Below are 23,568 nucleotides of genomic sequence, written 5' to 3'. Positions count from 1 at the left end.
GGATGTAACATACAAATAGTGAATGGATCTCTAATCAAGTTGTAATTGTCTCAGCCAATCACAGCCCCAAAATGCTGGCACTCCTGTTTTTACCATATACAAGCCCAATGTGGTTTATTGGTTGTTGAATATCACTGTTATGAATGTTATTCTCACAGGATTTATCTTTTCCCCAGTTTAAATTCATAGCTGGATATCTGCAGGCTTCAATTCCATATCTTTGAAATGCTACTCAAACTTATTTCATTGAATGATTGAAATAGCCGAGCCAGTGACCAATTCCATTTTAATTAATTTGTCGTTCACTTCTGGTGTAAGCTATATTGCTTATCTCGTGTTAGTTTCCACATTGTAAACCTCAGTGCTACTCAGTCCTGTGTCACTCTGATCACTATCAACAGCATGCAGATCAGTGCTCTTTCTGAAACTGACTTTTTATCTTTTTTTTCTTTCCTGTGCAATCCATTTATTTTTGTCTGCCCAACATGCTTTCTGTATGTGTCCTACTTTGTTGCATTTTCTGCAAGGTTCACCATTATTCCTACATTGGTGAGGTGTATGTGAGCTCCTGCCACAACAGTAACACAATTTGTTCAGCAAGGCAGATTCCTGTTTAGATGCTGCAATTTTGTTCACACTCTCTTTCATTCCAGACTGTAACTCAATTGTGTCTCTGGCTGCCATTTCCACTGATACACCAATTTCAACTGTTCTTTTAAATGTGAATTGTGCTTCAATTAGGAGTCATTTTTGAACATTTTCTTGCAAGATTTCACCAACTAAACAATCTCTCAATGTATCATTAAGCCCATTGCTGAACTGACAATGCTCAGCAAACTTCTTCAATTTAGCCTCATGAGTTCAAATGGACTTCCCTTTATTTTTAATTCCATTTAAAAACATTCTGCATTTAACAATGATTTAATTTCTAAATATTCCTGCATTACTTTAATGATATCAACAAATCTCATTCTGGATGGTTGGTTGGAGCTGTCAAACTTTTAAATAAACTGTATCCTTTTCAGCCTGTTGCACTCTGCAAAAGATGCACTCATTTCCTATTAGCTATTTCATTTACTTCAAAATACTGCTCAGTTCATTCAGTATACATCAGCCAGTTATCTTCTGTGCAATCAAACATGTTTATCATTCTGATGTAGCCAGCCATTTCTGCTTTTTTAAAAAGTATATTATCAGCTGGTACTCACTGATTATGAACCCATTAATTTCATTTGTTTTCTGCCATTTTTAACTTGATCGTCTTTCTTCCCTTGTGAAAAACATATGCTGCACCTTTTTTTTACAACTTTAATGTCTCTTTCTCCCCTTCCAAAGGAAAAAAAGGTGGTGCGCTGTTTTAAAACTCGAACATCTTGCTGCACTTCAACAGGTAGATAGTTGTCTCCAGTTCAATTTGAAACTTTCTCATCACCATTGTTATGTTTTGTAGCTCCAAAAACTAATTTAACAAAAAACACGGGAGTCCAGGAGCCTAGTGAAGTCCATATTTCTGACCTGGTGGTGCAATGATGTATGCCATTCATGTACTTTCATACATAACCTGCAATAAATTATGTAAGCAAGCAAAATATTCTTAAACAATATATTTATAATATTACTCAAATATTACTGAAATATTAAATACACAACAGGGAGATCTTATAGAGGTGTACAAAATTATGAGGGGCATAGATAAGGTAAGTGCATGAAGACTAGAACTAGAGGCCATAAGTTTAGAGTGAAAGGTGAAAATTTAGACCATAAGACCATAAGACAAAGGAGCAGAAGTCAGCCATTCGGCCCATCGAGTCTGCTCTGCCGTTTCATCATGAGCTGATCCAATCTCCCCTTTAGTCCAATTCCCCCACCTTCTCACCATAACCTTTGGTGCCCTGACTACTCAGATACTTATCAATCTCTGCCTTAAATACACCCAATGACTTGGCCTCCACTGCCGCCCGTGGCAACAAATTCCATAGATTCACGAATTTTCATAGTTCAAATTTCATAGAATTTATGAGGGATCTGAGGGGAAGCTTCTTCACAGAGGATGGTATGAATGTAGAATGAGCTACCAATAGAGGTGGTGGTTGTGAGTTTATTTGTAACACTTAAGAGAAGTTTGGATAGGTACTGGATGAAATGGGAATGGAGGGCTATGGTCTGAGTGCAGGTTGATGGAACTAGGCAGAAGACCAGGTCATCATGGACTAGATGGGCTGGAGTGCCTGCTTCTGTACTTTAGTGCACTATGACTCTATGACAAACTAGCCTCCACACTACGACAAAACAACCTCCCCTCCATGAACTCACCTACACTTCCCACTGCCTAGGGAAAGCAGCCAACATAATCAAGGACCCCTTCCACCCTGGTCATTTCTTCTTCTCCCATCTTCAGTCAGACAGAAAATACAAAAGTCTGAAAGCACATGCTACCAAACTCTTAAATGGACCTCTGATATGATAATGATGACCTCTCAGTATACATTGTCATAGCTCTTGCACTTTATTTATCTCGCTGCATTACACATTTTCTGTAACTATAGCACTGTGTATGTCAGTGATAGTAAACCAGTTCAGATTCTGAATCTGACATTCGCAATTCTGCACTGTTTTCCTTTTGTGCAACTTTGATCTACTTACGTACAGTATGGCATTTCACTACAGCTCGGTACATGCAAAAATAGCAGACCAAAAAATTAAATGAGGGTATCAGCAGTTTAATTGAACAAAGTAAATTACCATTAGTGTGTCGGCGAGAAGTAGGATCTGGGGGATTTGATAAGAATGTAGGGGGAATAAAATGGGATTACTGTAGGATTAGTGGAAATTGCTGCTTGATGGTTAGCATAGACATGATGGGCCAAGTAGCCTGTTTTCCTGCTGTATGCCTCTAGAAGAGTTAAGATCATTTATAAATCCAGTGTAAAAGTCCAATACCTATCTCTTCTAGTCCCTAGTAGCTCACACTAAGGACCACACAGATAGACCATCATCAGAGAAGTAAGACCCATTGTTGGATTATAACGGAATTCAAATTGGATTTGGTTTATTATTGCCACATGTACGGAGTTGGAATGCAAAATTGCATGTAATTCATACAGATAATTTCATTAAAACAGTGCATTAAGGTTGTACAATGGGAAAAATTTAAATGAATGCAGAATAAAGTGTTGCAGTTACAGAGAACATGCAGTGCAGGCAAATAATAAGATTCAAGGTCATGAGTCAATCTTGTCGTACTAGGGGACCATTCGGTAGTTTTAGAAAAGTGTATAGAAGCTGCCCTTGAGCCGGGTGATAGGTGCTTTTGTATCTTCTGCTCAATGAGAGAGAGGGAACAGAAAATGTCCAGGATGGGTGGGTCTTTGATTATGCTGATTGCTTTACCAAGGCACTGAGAAGTCCTTGCAAGAGAGGCTGATTTCCACGACTGAGCCGTATCCATAACTCTCTGCAGTTCCTTGCAGACCCAGGCAGAGCAATTGTCATACCAAGCCATGATGCTTTCTATGCTGCATCAATAAAAAATGGTAGGAGTCAAAGGGGATATACAAAATTTCTTTAGCCTCCTGAGGGATGTGATCATGATGTGATGGGAGTATCAGTGTGTGCTATGCATTTCAGACTCTCTGTGAATTCTTCCTGTGCCATTGAGCAGAATATTCCCCGGATCTTATCCCCTGAGCTCTGGATCCACTCTGGTAATCAAATCCTCCTGAAATCAAAACAATTGCAAAGTTATATTTAGTGCAATGGGTTGGTTTGCTTGTTAATGAAATAATTTGAAGAATGAAATGATACTGTAACATTTGCATGCCTGTATGTTACATTAGTTCCTAATTATAATTAAATCCTGCGCTTGCTAAGCTTTTGTAAAATAGAGAATTATTTTGTAAAGAAAATTACTTCATTACTTTTATGATGTTGAAATTACCTTAAATGGAGATAAATATTGGAGTGTAGAAAGCATGACATGATAATTGGATGAAACACACAGCACAGAGATTTTACTCCCCCTGCACTGTGTTAGGTATATTTCCTCCCCACCAGCTTCTTTCCATCTTTCTGCACCTTCGCATTACTCCCATCCGGGAGGAGACTCAGGAGCCGGAAAACCCACACTCAGTGATTTAGGAGCAGCTTCTTCGCCTATGCCATCAGATTTCTGAAGGGTCCATGAAGCCACAAACACTAACTTGTTGTTTCTTTATTTTTGCACTACTTTCTTATTTTGTAATTTATAGTAATTTTATGATTTTATGCCTTTGATCTGTACTGCTGCAGCAAAACAACAAATTTCACATCATATAAACGCTGATGATGAACCTAATTCTGATATTGATTCTGAAAGTACAAGAGCCATGAGAAAATAGATTGGAGGATCAAGAGTCAAAGTCAAATTTATTGTCATCTGCACAAGTACATCTCTGCACAGGTGCAATGAAAAAGATGCGTGCAGTAGCACCAGAGGCACATGGCATTAAAGTGAAAACATCCACAAGAAAAACATAGATCAAAGATAAATTATATAACATCATGCAAGAAAGAACACAATTAGAACAAAAAAGAAATGGATATAGTTTTCCACTACTGAGGTAGTGGTCAGGGATGTGCAGGTTAGTTTAGGAAGCAAATGGTTGAAGGGAATTAGCTGTTCTTGAATTTATTGCTGTGGATCTTCCGGGCCAATGGTAGCTGCAAGCAGATGACATGGCCTGAACGGCAGGGATCTTTGATAATAGATGTTGCCTTCTTGAGGCAGTACCTACTGTAGGTACTACAGACAGTGGAGAGGGAAAAGCCTGTGATATATTGGCCTGAGTCCACTACTCTCTACATCTTCTTACACTCTTGTGTGATTGATTTTCCATACCAGACATAAACAAGGGAATTGTCTTCACTCAGAGGTGGTAAATCTCTACAGGCTTGCTCATTGAGGGCATTTAAATCAGAGAGCAACAGATTTCTGGATGTTAGTCCTGACTTCATTAATCCTGATGAAATGTTGTCTCAGACCAGGCTGAAACGCTGCTCTCAGTCCAAAATGTCAATTGCTTATTTCCCTCCATAGATGCTGCCTGTCCTGATGAGTTCTTCCAGCATTTTGTGTTTGTTGCTCACAATTTGTGCCTTGGAATCCAGCCATTATTCTGGTCAGTAAGACAAAAGAGTTGATTGTGGACTTCAGGAAGGGTAAGACGAAGGAACACATACCAATCCTCATAGAGGGATCAGAAGTGAAAAGAGTGAGCAGTATCAAATTCCTGGGTGTCAAAATCTCTGAGGATCTAACCTGATCCCAACATATCAATGCAGCTATAAAGAAGGCAAGACAGTGACTATATTTCATTAGGAGTTTGAAGAGATATGGTATGTTAACAAAAGCACTCAAAAACTTCTATAGACAACTGCGGAGAGCTTTCTGAAAGGCCGCATCACTGTCTATATGGGGGAGGGGGGGCGCTACTGCACAGGACCGAAAGAATCTGCAGAGGGTCATAAATTTAGTTGGTTCCATCTTGGGTACTAGCCTACAATGTACCCAGGACATTTTCAAGGAGCGGTGTCTCAGAAAGGCAGCGTCCATTATTAAAGACCTGCAGCACCCAGGACATGCCCTTTTCTCACTGTTACCATCGGGTAGGAAGTATAGAAGCCTGAAGGCACACACTCAGCGATTCAGGAACAGCTTCCCCTCTGCCATCCGATTCCTAAATGGACATTGAACCCATGAACACTACCTCATCTTTTTAATACATATTATTTCTGTTTTTGCATAATTTTTAATCTATTCAATCTACTGTACTTTTTTTTTTCCTCCAGATTATGTGTTGCATTGAACTGCTGCTGCTAAGTTAACAAATTTCACAACACATGCCGGTGATAATAAACCTGATTCTGGTAAAGGACAGAATCAGAATCAGTTTTCATTATTTACTTTATTCATTTAGCAGTGCAGCAAGCTAATAGGTCCCTCTGGCCCAACGAACCCAGTTTGTTTTTCTCTCCACAGGCACTGCCTGACCTGCGAGTGTGTCCAGCAATTTCTATTTTTATTTCAAAGGGTTGTAAGATTGGAGGAGGTCACAGAGATACGGAGGGAGTTGGTCGGAACAGGGGTTGAGGTTTAGTTAGAACAATGTGGATTTGTTGAATTGGTAAACTGGTTTATTATTCTCATATGTACCAAGGTACATTGAAAAACTTTAACTTGTGTCATCTACAGATCATTTCACCACATCAGTGCATCATAGTAGTGCAAGAGAAAAACAATAACAGACTTCTGAATAAAGAGTTTGAGTTACAGGAGAAGTACAATGCAGGCACACAATGTGGTGCAAGGCTTTGTCAAGGTAGTTGAGAGGTCAGGAGCCCGTATTATCATACTAAAGAACCGTTCAATAGTCCTATACCACCGGGATAGAAGCTGTCCTTGAGCCTGGTTGCATGTGCTTTTGTATTTTCACTGGGGGCGGGGGGCGGGGGGCGGAATAAAAGAGAATGGCAATTGAAGCAATGTTGGACAAGAGCCAAGCACAGGGGAAATGAGTGAAGACGACTCAATATGGTTTACAGAAAGAGACAGCAAATTTTTTGATAAGTTTGCAAGGCAACATAAATATGGCTCAGCTTCATCCCAGAGAAAATGATTGCATGTTGACCCATTAGGCACAATTGCAGCACATCTATTTATCTTATTACATCATAAAGTAAGATAAGAATTTTGATTCATTGCCACAGTACAGCTACAATAGAATAAGTAAACTTGCAGAAATGGCAGTCTTAATATTTCAAAGGCCATTTTCCACTTGCTGCTAAATCTGCAAAACTACCAGTGACAGACTGCATATCTGTTTCATTGTGCCTGATTTTATTACAGTACATGGACTCTAAGCTTGTCAGCAGGATCTTCAGCTGCAGACTGTTGAAACAACTGATCACTGTGATTAGAATGTAGTTTTGACTGCAAAATATTTCATTAGGAATGGTGCTTCCTTCCGTGCTCTGCTCTTGTATGTTAGAAGTCAATTGTGAGGAAATATTCTGCAATACATACTTCATTTTTCTTTAGAACAAAGGAGATTGGACTGTGGGAGAATGAGGGCTGATCTTAATGAGGTGAGTCAAATCATGAGGGTCATAAGTAGGCTGAATGCTCATAGCCTTTTTCCCAGAGTTGGCAAATCAGAAACTAGAGGGCCTGATGGGAGACATCTAATAGGATCCTCAGTGGTTACTGTTTTACCCAGCATAATCAGTGTATAGGATGAATTATGAGGAAGTGGTTGAAGCAGGTATATTGACAACTTTTAAAAGACACTTTGATAGGTAATAGGAAAGGTTTAGAGGGATGTAGGACAGATGCAGGCGAATGGGACTAGCTTAGATGTCTGTCTTGGTTGGCATGGACCAGCTCAGCCAAAGGGCCTGTTCCTGTACTGTTTGACCCTATTGCTCTGTGACTCTAGGCCATTTCCACCCATCCACTTTATGCTGGCTCACTAATAAACCTACTCTCCCACCAACCTATAGATTTTACCCATCGCCTACAAACAAGGGGCAATTTACAGTGGCCATTTACCTACCAACCTGCACACCTACACGATTTGGGAGGAGACCAGCGCACTAGGCGGAAACTCACACAGCCACAGGGAAAAGGTGCAAACTCCACATAGACAGCAGCTGAGGTTGAAGTTGAAAACTGGGAGCCTATCACTACTGGGGCAATATTACTGAGAATTTTTAGCAAGAGAACTTTTATTTTTGCAGTGAAGGACAATGAGAGGTGATTTGATAAGGAGTACTAGATGAAAGGAGGCATCGATATAGTGGACAGCTAGAGAATGGCTCCAGGGTGGAACTGGCTAATACAAGAGGTCATCATTTTAAAGAGATTGGAAGAAAATACAGGGTGAATATCAGAGGCAGGATTTTCCACAGAGCGGTAGGTACATGCTGCTCACTGCCAAAGGTGGTGGTAGATGAAGATACGTTAGAGGGATTTAAGAGATTTAAGATAGCACATGCATGAAAGAAAAATGGAGGTCTATGTGGAAGGGAAGGGTTAGATTTATATTAGAGGGGGTTAAAAGGACAGCTCAACATCATGTGCTGTATTGTTCTATATTCTACATTCTAAGTTTTTCACTGTACCTCAGTACATGCAACAATAATAAACTGATTTAACAATTTTATAATGTTATTCCATTCATTAACAAATCACCAGTTACAAACTTAAAGTAAATAGTTCGCGGACAAATCTTAACTAACTTGTATGCAATGGCAGGCAGACTCTGAACCATAATCATCCCCTTTCTAAGCCCTTAACTCATGTGCTTAAAATGGAGAAGAATTGAAAAGATCCTGACTATAGAAACATGAGTAGGTTATTTGATTTAATCACAATCGATTGAAAGCTAATTGGAGCCAAACCATCATGGAAAGAAGGTTGACCAAGCTAGTGTCAAAACACAGAGAAACCACACATCATATGAATAATGCATTGACACAAGAGGTGTGTCAGCTATGGTTCAATATTAAAATATTTCCTTTAGGTTGCAAGAAAATGAGTTTAGATCATTTTGAACAAGTACACAGAGAGGAAAGGTTTAAAAGGTTATGGCTAAGCACAGGAAAATGGCACTAGCTTGATGTGCATCTTGGTCATCATGAACCAATTGTGCTGAAGGGCTTGTAAATCTCCAGAGGCTGAGTACAAATCTCTGGGCTGATGCACCCTGTGCAGTGTTGACTTGGAACCTCATGTCATATAATTCAGTAATAATAAAGCAGATTCTAATTCACTGTTGAAGGTTCATCAGTTGAATAAGACATTAACCTGAGACTTCACATGTTCTTCCAGGTAAATGCAAAGCCTCTTGTCTCCTCTATCCCCTCTCTCACCATCTGTTCAATAACTTAACCCCCCAGTTTTAGAGTCATAGAGAAGTACAGCCTTTCAGCCCAATTAGTATGAGCCAACCCATTTAACTGCCTATTTCCATCAACCTACTTGAACTTGAATCCGGCCGCTCCCTTGCATGCTCTCCATTCATGCCTGGGTTGAGTGTCGAGCTAGCAACTCGATCACATTAAAAAAAACCTGGAGAGGGATGGGCTCCGCCGGGTTTCAGATGCCCAAGACACGCCGTACGATGAGCAATCACCAAAAAGATCGGTGCAAAACGCTTGTCATGGCAGCGCCCCGATGACTCCTCTGGGAGTTAAGGGCACGCACACACACACAACATATACACTTGAACCATTGTCCTCTAGATCCCTCCCGTCCATGTAGCTATCCAACTTTATTCCATTTCCATTCCATTCTACTCTAGTCCACTCCCCTATCACCCATTTTTACCCATTTTTGTCCTCTTCCCCCTTCTGATCCCATGCACCTATGACCCACACTTCTCACCCACCTGATTCAACCTGCCATACACTTTTCCCCTAATAGTTCCTATTATTACCTCCTTGTCAGATTCCAGCACTGGGAAATTTTTTACTTACCCACTTATCCCCTCCAATATTGATCTCCAAATTCACTATTCCCTCCCTGCCACCTCACTCCATCTGCCCATTCTTTGTTCTTTGTCATATACAATGACATCAAGTACAACTTCTATCCCACTAATTTAAATTGTTCCCTTGTACGATAAGACAAACTTTTGATCTCACAATCTACCTCTTTGTGACCCTGTGCCTCACACTCTACCTCACCGTGATCTTGCTCCTCATTGTTTACCTGGACTTTCTCTGTAACTGGAAGTCTTTATTCTGCATTCTGTTATTGTTTTACCATGGTCTATCTCAATGTACTGATGTACGGAAATGATCTGCATGGTCAGTATGCAAGACAGGTTTTTCACATGTAACAACGATAATTGGTTTATTGATAATCAATTATCATTATCAATTTAGGGATGGACAATAAATGCTGACGATGTCAATGATGTCCACATTTGATGAATAAATAAATTAAAATTTCCCCAGTAAGTGGTAATCAAACAGGATGGACTCCGGGTTTGTGGTCAAATTAGCTGCTGTAGGTCAAAATTTCATCCCAATACTCATTAATATTACAGTAAACTCTGTTAATTTGACATGCTTGTGATTGAGTTCATCCAGTAGTTTGTTTCTTGCTGCTGGCAGTTCTTATGTTCGTTCCTTTATCTATACCATTCTTGTCGCATCTAATCTGTTGAAATAAATCCTGGTGCACAAAGTGCTTCCGAACTCCGGTGGTAACTAACTCATAAATATAATCGTCTCTACATTCTGCACAGCTAAGGGCATAAAAACCCTTGATCAGGTACAGGAGTTGAGGTTTAAAAGTTCAAAGTTAATTTATTATCAGAGTACATATATGTTGCTGTAACGTGAACAAAGTCATCAGAGAGACACTGAAGCTAGTGAATACAGAAGGGCTTTGTTCAGCAAAATGAGACGTTTTCTAAGGAAGAGGCCTGTTCCACCCAATACTACACAACTTTTTATATGCTAATGATCAAAGGACAATTCTATAGTTATAATGTACCTACAATGCTTCCTTTGGACAACATATAATTTTCACACCTCCTTCTTCGCTCACACACTCCATACATGCAAATTGAATGTTAATCAGCATTGCCTAGTGTTCAATTAACTGGTGTCCACAGCTCCAAGAAACTTGTCCAGGGCTGCATTTTAAATTTAATCTACAATCCACATTCAGCTCGGAAGATTGGTTGCTGTTGTTAATATTTGCAACAGAATACTCCAGAATAACTCCAGAATATGCCCTGACTGTCCCTCCTCTTTACTCTCCTTTACAAAAATAAAATTGTTCCAGGAAAGGTCAACCTTAAGGAGGATCAAAAATATTCTATGCTTTGGAATCCCTTCCCCAATTACTCTATGTGCATCTACATCTAGGCAAGACTTTAAGCAGAGATTGTTCCAGAAATCTGACCAACACTTTAAAATGCAGCTGTCGTTCGTATTCCTGTTGCTTCCTTCCCTGCTGTCCGATTGCAGTTTAATCACATTCTTTATCTTCACCCGTTCAGTTTCTGATAGCTAAAACCCTGCAATGGCTATCAGTGATTACTGTCTGGTCAGGGGCACCAGTAAGGTAAATGTATCAGGCTCACAGGCCCCCTCATCGATGTACAGGAGGGGATGGAGTGATCTCTATTTGAATGACTGCAAGGACCTCTCCCTGGTGGCAGCCCCTCACGGACTGTCCATTTGATCGCTGGTCAAAGCACCAACAGGGCCCAGCGCCCTCAATTGTATTCACTCTCCATTCAGGCAGGGGTGACTGCTTTCAGACACTGCACATACTTTCTTTTCTTTCTCAGTCTGTCCTGCCATCAGAGTTGTGGAACTTGATGTTCCTGGTGTAACTCAGGTCCCTTTCCAACTATTGTTGCCAAATGTTTTTCTATACTGAGCTGTACAACTAATCATCTGCCCTGAGCAACCAAGCTTCATCACAGAGTGCAGTTACTGTTATACTTTAGCATGCTATTCACGGTTTGCTGTCACATTCTCCTGGTGTCCTCTGTCTTCAAGTTTGCTCTGGGTCTGCTTCCGTCACGTGTAGTCAGGTCTGATGCAATGGCTGATGTTCATCACTTGGGTTCTCTGCAATGACACTGTTACCAGGTACATTTGATCTCTTGCTCTGTCTGTGAGGGTGACAAGAAGGTGGGTCATACGGTTTAACCTGAGCCCAATGTTCCCACTGGCTGCCTCACCAGGACTGTACACCAACACAGGCGTCATTCGTCCCGGGACTGTACACCAACACAGGTGTCATTCGTCCCGGGACTGTACACAAACACAGGCGTCATTCGTCCCGAGACTGTACACCAACACAGGCGTCATTCGTCCCGGGACTGTACACCAACACAGGCGTCATTCGTCCCGAGACTGTACACCAACACAGGCGTCATTTGTCCCGGGACTGTACATCAACACAGGCGTCATTCGTCCCGAGCACCAACTGTGGTACTATCCATCTGGGAGCGAAACCAGCTCCCTTACCATGAGTTGGTCACCTGGCTGTAGGAGGACAATCTTCTCTCCCTTGGACTCTCTCTGATCTGCAATATGTTGCTGCTGCTTTCCTCAGTCCCTCAATGTGTTACCCTGGTTACAGCGGTCCTTCGCATCTCCATGTAATCTTACTGAATTGGCATTTGTAGTTACTTCCTGTACACTTGTAATTTCTGGTGCTTTTTGTACTTCCGCTGCCCTCCTCGCACTGATGTCTGGCCACTCGCTCCCTTTCTGCTCCTTACTATCCCCTTTCTGATGAGCCTTTACTTTAATCACTGCTCCCTCCTCAGGCAGCTGCACTACTTCCAACAGCTCCTGGCTGTGCTTGGCCCCTCTCCTAACATGATTCCCACATGTTGCCCTGCCTCCCCTCCCTGCCTGGGCTCTGTCTCTCTGTGGGCCACGTTAGCTGCTCTGTGGGTCACTGTCCCTGTCTTGCCCATGTTATTTCTCCTTTCCCTGAGTCTATGATTGCACCTGCCTTACTCAGTGTGTCTATCCCAGGATAGTACCTTCATTGTTTGGACACACCCAAAAATCTACAGGAAGCTGCACTAAGAAAATGCCCTGCTTCTGTCCGGAGGGGAATGGCTTATGGATGGGTGAAATCAAGATCAAGGACTGGCTTAGGTCATCAGGGTTTCAAACTACCATTGCCTGACCTCAATCGGTACCATCCGAACAAACATATAACTTCTCCCTCAAATACCTCCACACTATGCAAAATATAAATGATGGATTAAAATTAAACAGTACATACGTATGTACTCTGCAACCTACCACTTAAGTGCCACTGAACTCATGGTGCCTGGTGCATTCCTTTGCATTTAAAACTGTTACATCAGGGTTACAGACACACACTTGCAAACACATCTGCCAAAATACGGTTCCTGGAATATACACGCACCCAAGTGGCATCCTGAACCTTCAGTAACCACCCTTTGCAACTAGTGTCCCCATCTCACCAAACTAACACACAAAGCTTTAGTCTCTTACACATAGGCACACACGCACACCACACTATTTTCATATCTCCACCACGTTCATAATACCTTGTGATCCGATATTCAGCCACCCAAACAGATGCAAGTGTGAGTGGTGTTAATTTTAAAAGTACTCATCCACTTAGTCTGCTAAGTTAGTCCATAGGGTGTGGGAACATTCCTGATGCAGCAAGTAAAGTTATCCCCTTGGTACAAGAGCCTGATGGTTCTGGGTAATAATTGTTCCTGACCCTAGTGGTGTGACTTCTGAAGCTTCTCTATCTTCTTCCCAGCAGCAGCAGTGAGAAGAGAGGATGACCTGAATGGTGGGGATCCCTATTGATAGATGCAACAACACTTGGTGTGGATGTGCTCAACGGTGGGGAGGGCTTTACCCATTAGGTATATAAAGCCATGTTTCCATTGCTTTTTGTAAGATATTATATTCAAGGGATTTGTGTTCAATACCAGTCTGTAATACAATAGGCCAATATACTATAGGAGTAGTATAGCTATAGGAGTTTGTCAAAGTATTAGAATCAGGTTTATTATCACCGGCATGTGACGTGAAATTTGTTAACTTAGCAGCAGCAGTTCAATGCAATACATAATCTAGCAGAGAGAGAAAAAAACTAATAATAGTAAATAAAATAAAATAAAACATAATAAATAAACAAGTAAATCAAAATAACAACACACACAAAATGCTGGTGGAACCAACAGGCCAGGCAGCATCTATAGGGAGAAGCACTGTCGACGTTTCGGGCCGAGACAAAATAGATTATTTTAAAAATGTGCAAAAACAGAAATACTGTATATTAAAAAAAAGTGAGGTAGTGTCCAAAGATTCAATGTCCATATAGTAATCGGATGGCAGAGGGGAAGAAGCTGTTCCTGAATCGCTGAGTGTGTGCCTTTAGGCTTCTGTACCTCCTACCTGATGGTAACACAGTGAGAAAAGGGCATGGACGCTGCCTTTCTGAGACACCGTTCCCTAAAGATGTCCTGGGTACTTTGTAGGCTAGTGCCCAAGTTGGAGCTAACTAGATTTATGACCTTCTGCAGCTTCTTTCGGTCCTGTGCAGTAGCCCCTCCCTACCAGACAGTGATGCAGCCTGTCAGAATGCTCTCCACGGTACAACTATAGAAGTATTTGTAGACATGCCAAATCTCTTCAAACTCCTAATAAAGTATAGCTGCTGCCTTGCCTTCTTTGTGACTACATCAGTATGGTGGGATCAGGTTAGATCCTCAGAGATCTTGACACCCAGGAACTTAAAACTGCTCACTCTCTCCACATCCGATCCCTCTGTGAGGATTGGTATGTGTTCCTTCATCTTACCCTTCCTGAAGTCCATAATCATCTCTTTCATCTTACTGACATTGAGTGCCAAGTTGTTGCTGCGGCACCATTCCACTAGTTGGCATATCTCACTCCTGTACACCCTCTCATCACCACCGGAGATTCTACCAACAATGGTTGTATCATCAGCAAATTTGTAGATAGTATTTGAGCTATGCCTAGCCACACAGTCACATGTTTACAGACAGTAGAGCAGTGGGCTAAGCACACACCCCTGAGGTGCACCAGTGTTGATAGTCAGCGAAGAGGATATGTTATTACCAATCCGCACAGACTGTGGTCTTCCAGTTAGGAAGTCGAAGATCCAATTACAGGGGGAGGTTCAGAAGCCCAGGTTCTGCAACTTCTCAGTTAGGATTGTGGGAATGATGGTATTAAATGCTGAGCTATAGTTGATGAACAGCATCCTGTCATAAGTTTTTGTGTTGTCTAGATGGTCTAAAGCCATGTGAAGAGCCATTGAGATTGCATCTGCCATTGACCTATTGTGGCGATAGGCAAATTGCAATGGGACCAGGTCCTTGCTAAGGCAGGAGTTCAGTCTAGTCATAACCAACCTCTCAAAGCATTTCATTACTGTCAATGTAAGTGCTACTGGGCGATAGTCATTAAGGCAACCCTTAAAGTATTAGATATTATGCCTAATCTTCACAAACTCCTAAAGAAGTAGAGACACTGCCATGTTTTCTAAATAATTGCACTATGGGCTGGGCCCACGAGAGGTCCTCTGAAATGATAAACCCAGGAATTTAAAGTCACTGACTCTCTCAACCTCTGATCCCCTGATGAGGACTAGCTCATGGACCTCTGGTTTCCTTCTCCTGACGTCAATAATCAGCTTCTTGGTCTTGCTGGCACTAAGTGCATTGAGTGAGAGGTTGTTGTTGTGGCACCACTCAGCAAGATTTTCTATCTCCCTGTTATATGCTGATTCGTCACCACCTTTGATTCAGCCTATGATACTGATGTCGTCAGCAAACTTGAACATGGCATTGGAGCTGTGAAAAGTGAGTAGAGCAGGGGGCTAAGCACACAGCCTTATGGTGCACCTTTGATGATGGAGATTGTGAAGGAGATGTTGTGGCCAATTCAAACTGACTGGGGTCTGCAAATGAGGAAATTGAGGATTCAATTGCACAGGAAGGTATTGAGGCCAACGTCCTGGAGCTTTTGACTAGTTTTGAGGGGATGATGGCATTGAATGTTGAGGTATAGTCAATAAAGAGCATTCTGATGTATGCACCTTTGCTGTACAGATGTTCCAGGGTTCGGGTTAGAGCCAATGAGATGGCATCTGCTGTGGACCTCTTGCTCCGACAGGCAAACTGGAACAGAACCAAGTTGCTTCTCAGGCAGAGGTTGATATTTTTCATCACCAGCCTCTCAGAACATTTTATTATTGTGGATGTAAATGCTGCTGGGTGATAGGCATTGAGACAGGTCACCACATTCTTCGTAGGCACCAGCATAATATCAGTGAAATCTGCTTGAAGCAGGTGGATACCTCAGATTGCCAAAGCAAGTGGTTAAAGATCTCAGTTGATCATCACAGGTCTTTAATACTCAGCCTGATACCTGGTCTGGTCTGAATGCTTTTCCTGGGTTCACCCTCCTGAAGGCTGTTCACACGTCAGCTTCAGAGACTGAAATCACAAGAATATCGGGGAGTTTGTGATGGTTCATCCATGTTTTGATGGTCAGAGTGAACATAGAATGTACTGAGCTCATTGCCTATGTCATTTGATTTTACTTCATCAGAGATGATAGCATTCAAGCCCTGCCACAACTGTCAAAGATCCTTCATTAATTCAAATTTAGTCTGGAATTTCCATTTCACCTGATAGATGGCTTTCTGGAGATCGTATGTGGACCTCTTGTAGCTTTCTTGGCCACCAGACTCGAATGCCTCTGATTTGGCCCTCAGCAGATTGTGGATCTCATGGTTCATCCGGGGAATCTAGATCGGGAAAACTCTGAATAATTTTGTGGGATGCACATGTCTACAACACTTCTAATAAAATCTGTGACAAGCATGTTACATAGATTAGCCATGATATTTTCAACCCAGATCTGAAGGAGCAGTTTGATAAGTCCTTTGAGAAAGAAAAGAGCACCCAGCAGCCTGGGAAACTCTGTCAGAGATAGTCACTGTCTGTCACTATCACCCCATCTTTCACCCAGCACACATGGTTCATTCAGACTCTCCTGGTCTATCTCTACTCCACACCTTTCTACTTCCTCTGCAGCCCTAAAGTACTTGTTCCCATATCTGATAAAAGGTCATTGATGCAAAACATGAACTTGAACATTTTTCTCACCACAGAGGCTTGCTGAGCATTTCCATTACTTTTTGTTTTATGCCCATGAGTCTTTTTTTGATTCAAATAATTATGGCTATTACAAGATATGCTTGCAACGTAATATTTATCAGAGCCAATCTAAAAAGTTTGACTGTTGTGTATGGATTGCTAAAGCACACACACAGAGGTTGCAGTTGAGTAACAGCCTTCAGGTGTGATTTTTGATATATACCTCCTGACCTGGAATCATCATGGTTTATTATTATCATGTATACAAGGTGTTCCCCACTTTACAAATGTTCACTTTACTCCACTTCGCTTTTACGAAAGACCTATATTAGTAACCTGTTTTCGCATTACAAAAAGGATTTTTGGTTTTACGAAAATTTTTCCCATAAAAATTAATGGTTCTTTGCTTCACGCCATTTCGGCTTAAGAAAGGTTTCATAGGAACACTCTACCTTTCTAAGGGGGGGGGGGACACCTATACTGAGATATAATCAAAAATTATGATTTGTCATGTCATCCAGACAAATCGTCGTAAACATCAAGGTTGCAAAAAGAAAACAGAATTCAGAATATAGTGTAGCATCTACAGAGAAAGTGCAGTAGAACTAGATAAACAAAGGGCAAGGGCCATGACAGGAGGTTAACGAATGAGAGGCCCATTCAAGAGTCTAATAACAGCAGGATAGAAGCTGTCCATGAACTTGGTGGTATTTGTTCTCAAGCTTTTGTAAATTCTGTCCAAATGACCAGGTGGGAAGGGTCCTTGATTATGACGACTACTTTCCCAAGGCAGTAGAAAGTGTTGATGGAGTCAATGGAAGGGAGGCTCATTAGACTGAGTGGTGTTCACAGGTCTCTGCAGTACTTGCAGTCTCAGTCAGAGTATACCGTACCAAACTGCAATGCATCTGGATAAGATGCTTTCAATGATGAATCTATAAAGATTGGTAAGTCACAGGGTACATCAGCGAAGCTGTCGGTGTGGAGTTTACATGTCTTCCCCATGACTGCATAGGTTTCCCCTGCTGCTCTGCTTTCATCCCACGTACCAAATATGTGAGGGTTGGGTTGGGAGGTGAATTGTTTACTGTGAATTGCCCCTGGTTTAGGTGGGAAAAGATAATAGCATTGAGAGGGAAAATAATTAGGAGAACAGGATTCTTCTAAGAGTTAGTACAGACAGAAATAGGAAATTCAGAAAATGAATCATAATTATTTGGCATTCAACCACAATAACTTCTGTATGTCTTTGCACCAACTTTACTGTTAATCATTTTGTTATAATTTTAACGACCGTCATATCCTTTAAAGCAGATGTTGGAATGCATTTTGACTTCCATTTTCTCCCCTATGCCCATTTTGTCAAACATTTAACTTACCCTCACTAACAGTCCCAGTCATTAACTGCAGATGGAGGGTGACAATGACAGGTCATAAGCTTCAAATAAACTTCTTTTTCACTTTGCAACCATCATAAATATGGAGAGTTCTGATAGGGAATTGCATCATGAGGCTAGAAGGTGTGTTGTTTGGAAGTTAGGAAAAGAGAGGCTCTCAGTAAAAGGAAACAAAGAATGTGAGTAACTGGCTGAAGCAGGTTAAACTTATTTAGCTTGAGTCATAGCTTTGAAAAGGGGTAAAATATGGAGTAGAATCAATCTGCAGCATCTCAACAGTAAAGATATCCATAATAGACCATTGCTTATTGATTATAGCTCTGTCCTTCAATACTGTAATTCCAAACAAACTCATCACCAAACACCTGATCCTCAGAGTCAATACCTCCTTCTGCAGCTGGATCACTGACTTTCTGATGAGCAGACCACAATCAGTAAGGATAGGTAGCAACACATCCACCATGATTATTCAACACTGGTACTCCAGAAGGTTACACCCTCAGACATCTTTCCTTTTTATTCTCTTGGTCTTATGACAATTCCTTGGTTGTAAACAAAGGAATTCATTGTAGAGTTCAGGAAGGGGAAGTTGATGGAACCCGCATTGAAGGATCAGTAGCGGGAAGAGTGAGCAGTTTCAAGTTCCTGGGTGTGAACATTTCTGAAGATCTATTCTGGGCCCAACATATTGAAGCAATTACAGCGAAAACGAAATAGCAGCTATATTTCATTAGGAATCTGAGGACACTTGGTACAGTATGTCACCAAAGACACTTATAATTTTCTACAGATGTGCCATGGAGAATAGTCTAACTGGATGCGTCACTGTCTGGTATGGAGGAGCCACTGCATAGGATCAGAAAAAGCAGCAGGAAGTTACATATTCAGCCATCTGCATCATGGGCATTAGCCTTCTGAGCAGCAAGGAAATTTTCAAAAGGCGATGCATCAAAATGGCAGAATCTGTCATTTAGGACCTCCATCACCCAGGACATGCCCCCTTCTCATCGCTACCATCAAGGTGGGGGTACAGGAGCCTGAAGACACACACCCAATGTTTCAGGAACAGCTTCTTCCCTTCTGCCATCAGATTTCTGAATGCTCAATGAATCCATGTACAATACCTCACTGTTATTTTTCATCTCTTTTTGTACTACTTATTTAATGTAATCATCTATATTTCTTGCTGTAATTTACAGTTGCTTTATTATGTACTGTAATGTGCTGCTGCTACAAAACAACTAATTCCATGACGTATGCCGGTGATATTAAATGAGATTCTGATACCCCCTGTACACTCACGACTGCATGGCCAGCTTCTACTCTTAACTCCAGCTTCAAGTTTGCAGCGACAAGAGTCGAATCTCAAATAATGATGAGTTGGAGTATAGGTGAGAGATGGAATGCCTAGTGGCAAGGTGTCATGACAACAACCTTTCTCTCATTCTCAGCAAGACAAAAGAACTTGACTTCAGGAAGCAACTGGGGCATCTACACCTGTCTCCTAGGGAATGGTTCAATAGTCTTATTACAGCGAGATAACAGCTGTCCTTGAGCCTGGTCGTGTGTACTTTCAGGCTTTTTTGTATCTTCTGCCTGATGGGATTGGGGAGAAGAGAGATTATCTGGGTTTGGTGGGGTCTTTGATCGCAATGGCTGCTTTACTGAGTCTGTAAGAAGAGTAGACATAGTCTACAATGAGGATGCTGGGTTCCATAACACTCTACCATTTCTTGCAGTCACAGGCAAAGCAATAACTTTACGAAGCCATGATGCATCTGCATAAGATGCTGTCTCTGAGGCATTGATAAAAATGAGTCAGATTCAAAGGCTACATGCCAAATTCCTTTAGTCTCCTAAGGAAGTAGAGTCTCTGGTGAGCTTTTTAGACTGTGGCAAGTACGTTGTTAGACAAGGACAGGGTATTGGTGATATTCACTCCTAGGAATGAAGCTCTCTACCCTTTCAACCTCAGCACTGTAAATGTAGACTGAATGTACAGCAACCCCCTTCCTGAAATCAATCACCAGCTTTTACTGTGCTCACATTGAGGGAAAGCTTGACATTGTAACACCATATCTCCGAGATCTCTTTCTCCTTCCTGTACTCTTACCTGATATTCAGCCCACTACAGTGGTGTCATCTGCAAATTTGTAGATGGACTTCAAGCAGCATCTGGTCACACAGTCATTCATGCATCAGGAGTACAGTAGAGGGCTGAGTAGGGGTATGAGGAGAAGAGTGGACAGTTGTCACAATCTGGAGCCTACTGCCTGTAAGGATGGCAAAAACAGAGTCAACCAGAGCCTTCAAATGGAAATTAGATAGGCACACAAGGGGAAATAACTTAGAAGGCTACAGGGGAGGATTATGGGAATGAGACTGACAAGATGTGTCTCCAAGGAGCTGGCATAGACTCGTTGAGTCAAATAGCAGCTTTCTGCATGATGATGTTTCAATTCTCATCAAGAGGCACGACTCCCTCCTCCAGCACTGTAATATTCGCCTCTATTTTGGTGCTCAAATCTCTGGAGTGGGACTTGATCCCACAACATTCTGACTCAGATTATCTGAAAATATAGCAAATGAGCCAAAGCTGACTCCAGCAACAGCCTATTACATCTCATTGATTTTTCTTCAGTTATAAATTCAGACAATGTGAACACAAAGAAAAATACCGACACTTACTGTCCACTATTCTCCCTACACTGAGAGGGAGGTCAAGAGCCAAGCAGCTTGGTGGTCACACATAGATCAGACCGGGTAAGGACAGCGGATTTTCCTCTCAAGAGAATATTAGAGACCTGGTGGAGTTTTAACCACAAACAAACACCATCATTGTTACCATTGCTGGAACTTTAAAGGCATACTTCTAAAAAAAATTCAGGTATATTTAAGTACAGTGGATTGGTCCATTGGTTAATCAGGGGAGCTGCTTAGTTGGGACAAATCTTAAAGAACAAAAATTAATCGAGAAAATAGCCAGAATTCCCATTGTTTATTTGGGGCACTATGGTGCTTAATTGGGATAGAAGATTGTTGCCAAACAGTTTCTAACTAGCAGCAGTCACATGAATTTAAATGTTTGTTAGACACTATACCATGCTTAGAGCAAACAGTTTTTAAATAGCATCATTTGTGTGTGTTTCTGTTTAAAAAGCAATGTTTTTTGTCACTGATAGCTGGTTAGAATTTAGACAATTCAGAAATATTTTGCTCACATGGTTTCAAGCATTCGTGCTTGGAGATGCCAGAAACGGCGGGACTGAAAATAAAAATGAAAAAAAATACTTTCAAAGAATTGACAATCATCTTGAATGCTACAATGAAAATGAAGACTTGGAGGATGCAATCATCGAAAGCATTGTATGAAGGCGGTCCATCATCTGAACTGGGTATCTGTGCTAATTTTGTTCATTTACAATCAATCAAAAGATTGTAGGTTGTCCATTGTATCCAACAATGACAGTGAAACCTGTGCAGGAGAGTTTCTAAAGTGTGAAAGCCATTGCACTGGGACAGTTCCATTCTCTCAACCTTGGAAGTCCAGGTCCAAAACTACTACTCGTCAACACAAAATGGGTCTTCCTTGGTTGCCATGGAAAACCACAACTTCTTCTGTGCCTTATCATGCCACTTGCTCTTAACAAAATGTTGCAGAATCACCTTCTTGGCTGTTGTACCTCACTGTGATCTCATCCACCTAGTGCGCCGCAGCTAACTTCACATGCTAGAACAGATATGACCATACTTCACCTGGGTATGAAGCCTGCCGGCCACTCTCCCCTGTTTTAGCCTACCTGTCAAAGCAGTGTCGCATCCAAACAGCTAATTGGGCCAGTTGCTTAATTGGGTCAAAATGTACTGGTCCCAATGTGTCCTAATTAACGTGAATTCTCTGTACTTGGTTTAATATTCCCCAGCTCTGATGGTGAGATTCGAACGAATGTCTCCGGATTCAATTGATCCAGAACCTGGTTTTTGGTCCAATAAAGTAGCTGTGAATAACAGATAAGTTACTTGATTACATTATAGGGCACATTCCTCCTCACCATCGACAGTATCAACAAAAGACGCTGCCACAAGAAGGCAACATCCATCATTAAAGATCCCCACCAGTCGGGCCATGCCATCTTCCCACAACTACAATTGGGCAGGAGGCACAGAAGCCTCAAATCCTACACCACCAAGTTCAATAACAGTGACTTCCTTCAGCCATTCAGTTCTTGAACCAACCAGCACAACTCTAATCACTACAGAGGAAGTTATACTCTGCTGACTTTGATTATTTTGCACTAAAAAGGACATATTTAAATTCTAACGGTATTATTTCTTGTAAAAATTATGTTTATGTTTTTCTAATGAATGCTGTTTATCTGATGCTCTGCACCTGTGATGCTGCTGCAAGTAAGTTTTTCATTGCATCTGTACATAGAAGGACTTGTGCACACGTCAATAAACTGAACTTTGACTTGATTTGCGCTTCAAGTGACCAAACAAACTTCATAACAAAATGACTGTATGACTGTCCATGCTGTAAATAATTATCTGCATCTCCCTGCCCGCCCCAGTTCCCATTCTTCCATGGCTCTCCAATGGATTTTGAGGGATGTCTGCAGTCTCCTGCTGAATGATAAAGATTGAGATAGAATGAGAGCTCAGGCAGGGAATTCTATCCTTATGGTAAGGGGACTGGAGTATAATAACAGTTACATTTTGAACAGGGTGTTGGTGAGACCACACAGGGGAATACCCATATAGATTTTGTCTCTTTATACCTCCCTTGACCTACCAATACTGAAAGGTCTAGGTAGAGTGAATATGAAAAGGGTATCTCCATTAGTATGAGAGTCTAGGATCAAAGGGCACCACCTCAAAATAAAGGGATATCTCATTAGAACTAAGATGAGGAATTTCTCCTGTGTAATTTGTGGAGTTTGATACCACAGACGGCTGCAGAGAACAAGTTATTGTGTGCATTTATGGCAGATATTGAAAGGTTCTTGATTGGTAAGGTGTTTAAGGATTAAGGGGTAGAAGATGGGGTTAGGTAACAACAAATCAGCCATGATTGAATGGCGGAGTAGACTCAATGGGCCAAATGGCCAGATTCTGTTTCTATATCTTAAGGTCTTCTGATCTTGTTTAAGGAGGAACATACCAGCACTAGAGGCAGCTCACTGGGTTGATTCCCAGAAAAAGGAAATTGACTAGTAGATTAACACTGTAGTCAATCTAAAGCTACCTGAATATTTTTCACTTTTCAGATACTTTGCTTTTTTCCTGTTGATATCAGGACTGGGCATTTGTATTGGTCATTCCTAGAGCCAGAATAGTTACAGAGCAATACAGCACAGAAACAGGACATTCAGTCTAACCAGTCCACACTGACTAAGATTTCCATCTAAACTAGTCCCATTTGCCTCCATTTGGTCCATAGCCCTCTAAACCCTTCCTATGCATGGATT

The 23,568-nt window shown here is 41.4% G+C and overlaps 1 long non-coding RNA gene across 2 annotated transcripts in view; it reads right to left on the bottom strand.

The window, feature by feature from the left end:
* Positions 1–2,704: 2,704 nt before the first annotated feature.
* LOC140727921 (uncharacterized) overlaps positions 2,705–23,568 on the bottom strand; it is a 39,306-nt gene continuing 18,442 nt past the window's right edge. The window contains exons 3-8 of one of the 2 annotated variants that reach the window (XR_012098969.1): positions 21,322–21,365; positions 20,789–20,904; positions 20,214–20,373; positions 16,232–16,351; positions 15,970–16,037; positions 2,705–3,718 (exon numbers count right to left, since the gene is read on the bottom strand). This is a non-coding gene — a long non-coding RNA (uncharacterized lncRNA). The remainder of the gene's footprint in view (positions 3,719–15,969; positions 16,038–16,231; positions 16,352–20,213; positions 20,374–20,788; positions 20,905–21,321; positions 21,366–23,568) is intronic. The other variant, XR_012098967.1, reaches the window with a different exon arrangement.

Source organism: Hemitrygon akajei, chromosome 1, assembly GCF_048418815.1.
Source record: "Hemitrygon akajei chromosome 1, sHemAka1.3, whole genome shotgun sequence".
Lineage (NCBI taxonomy): Eukaryota > Metazoa > Chordata > Chondrichthyes > Myliobatiformes > Dasyatidae > Hemitrygon > Hemitrygon akajei.
Note: the sequence above shows the minus strand (reverse complement) of the source record. Positions and strands in the feature narration are given on the sequence as shown.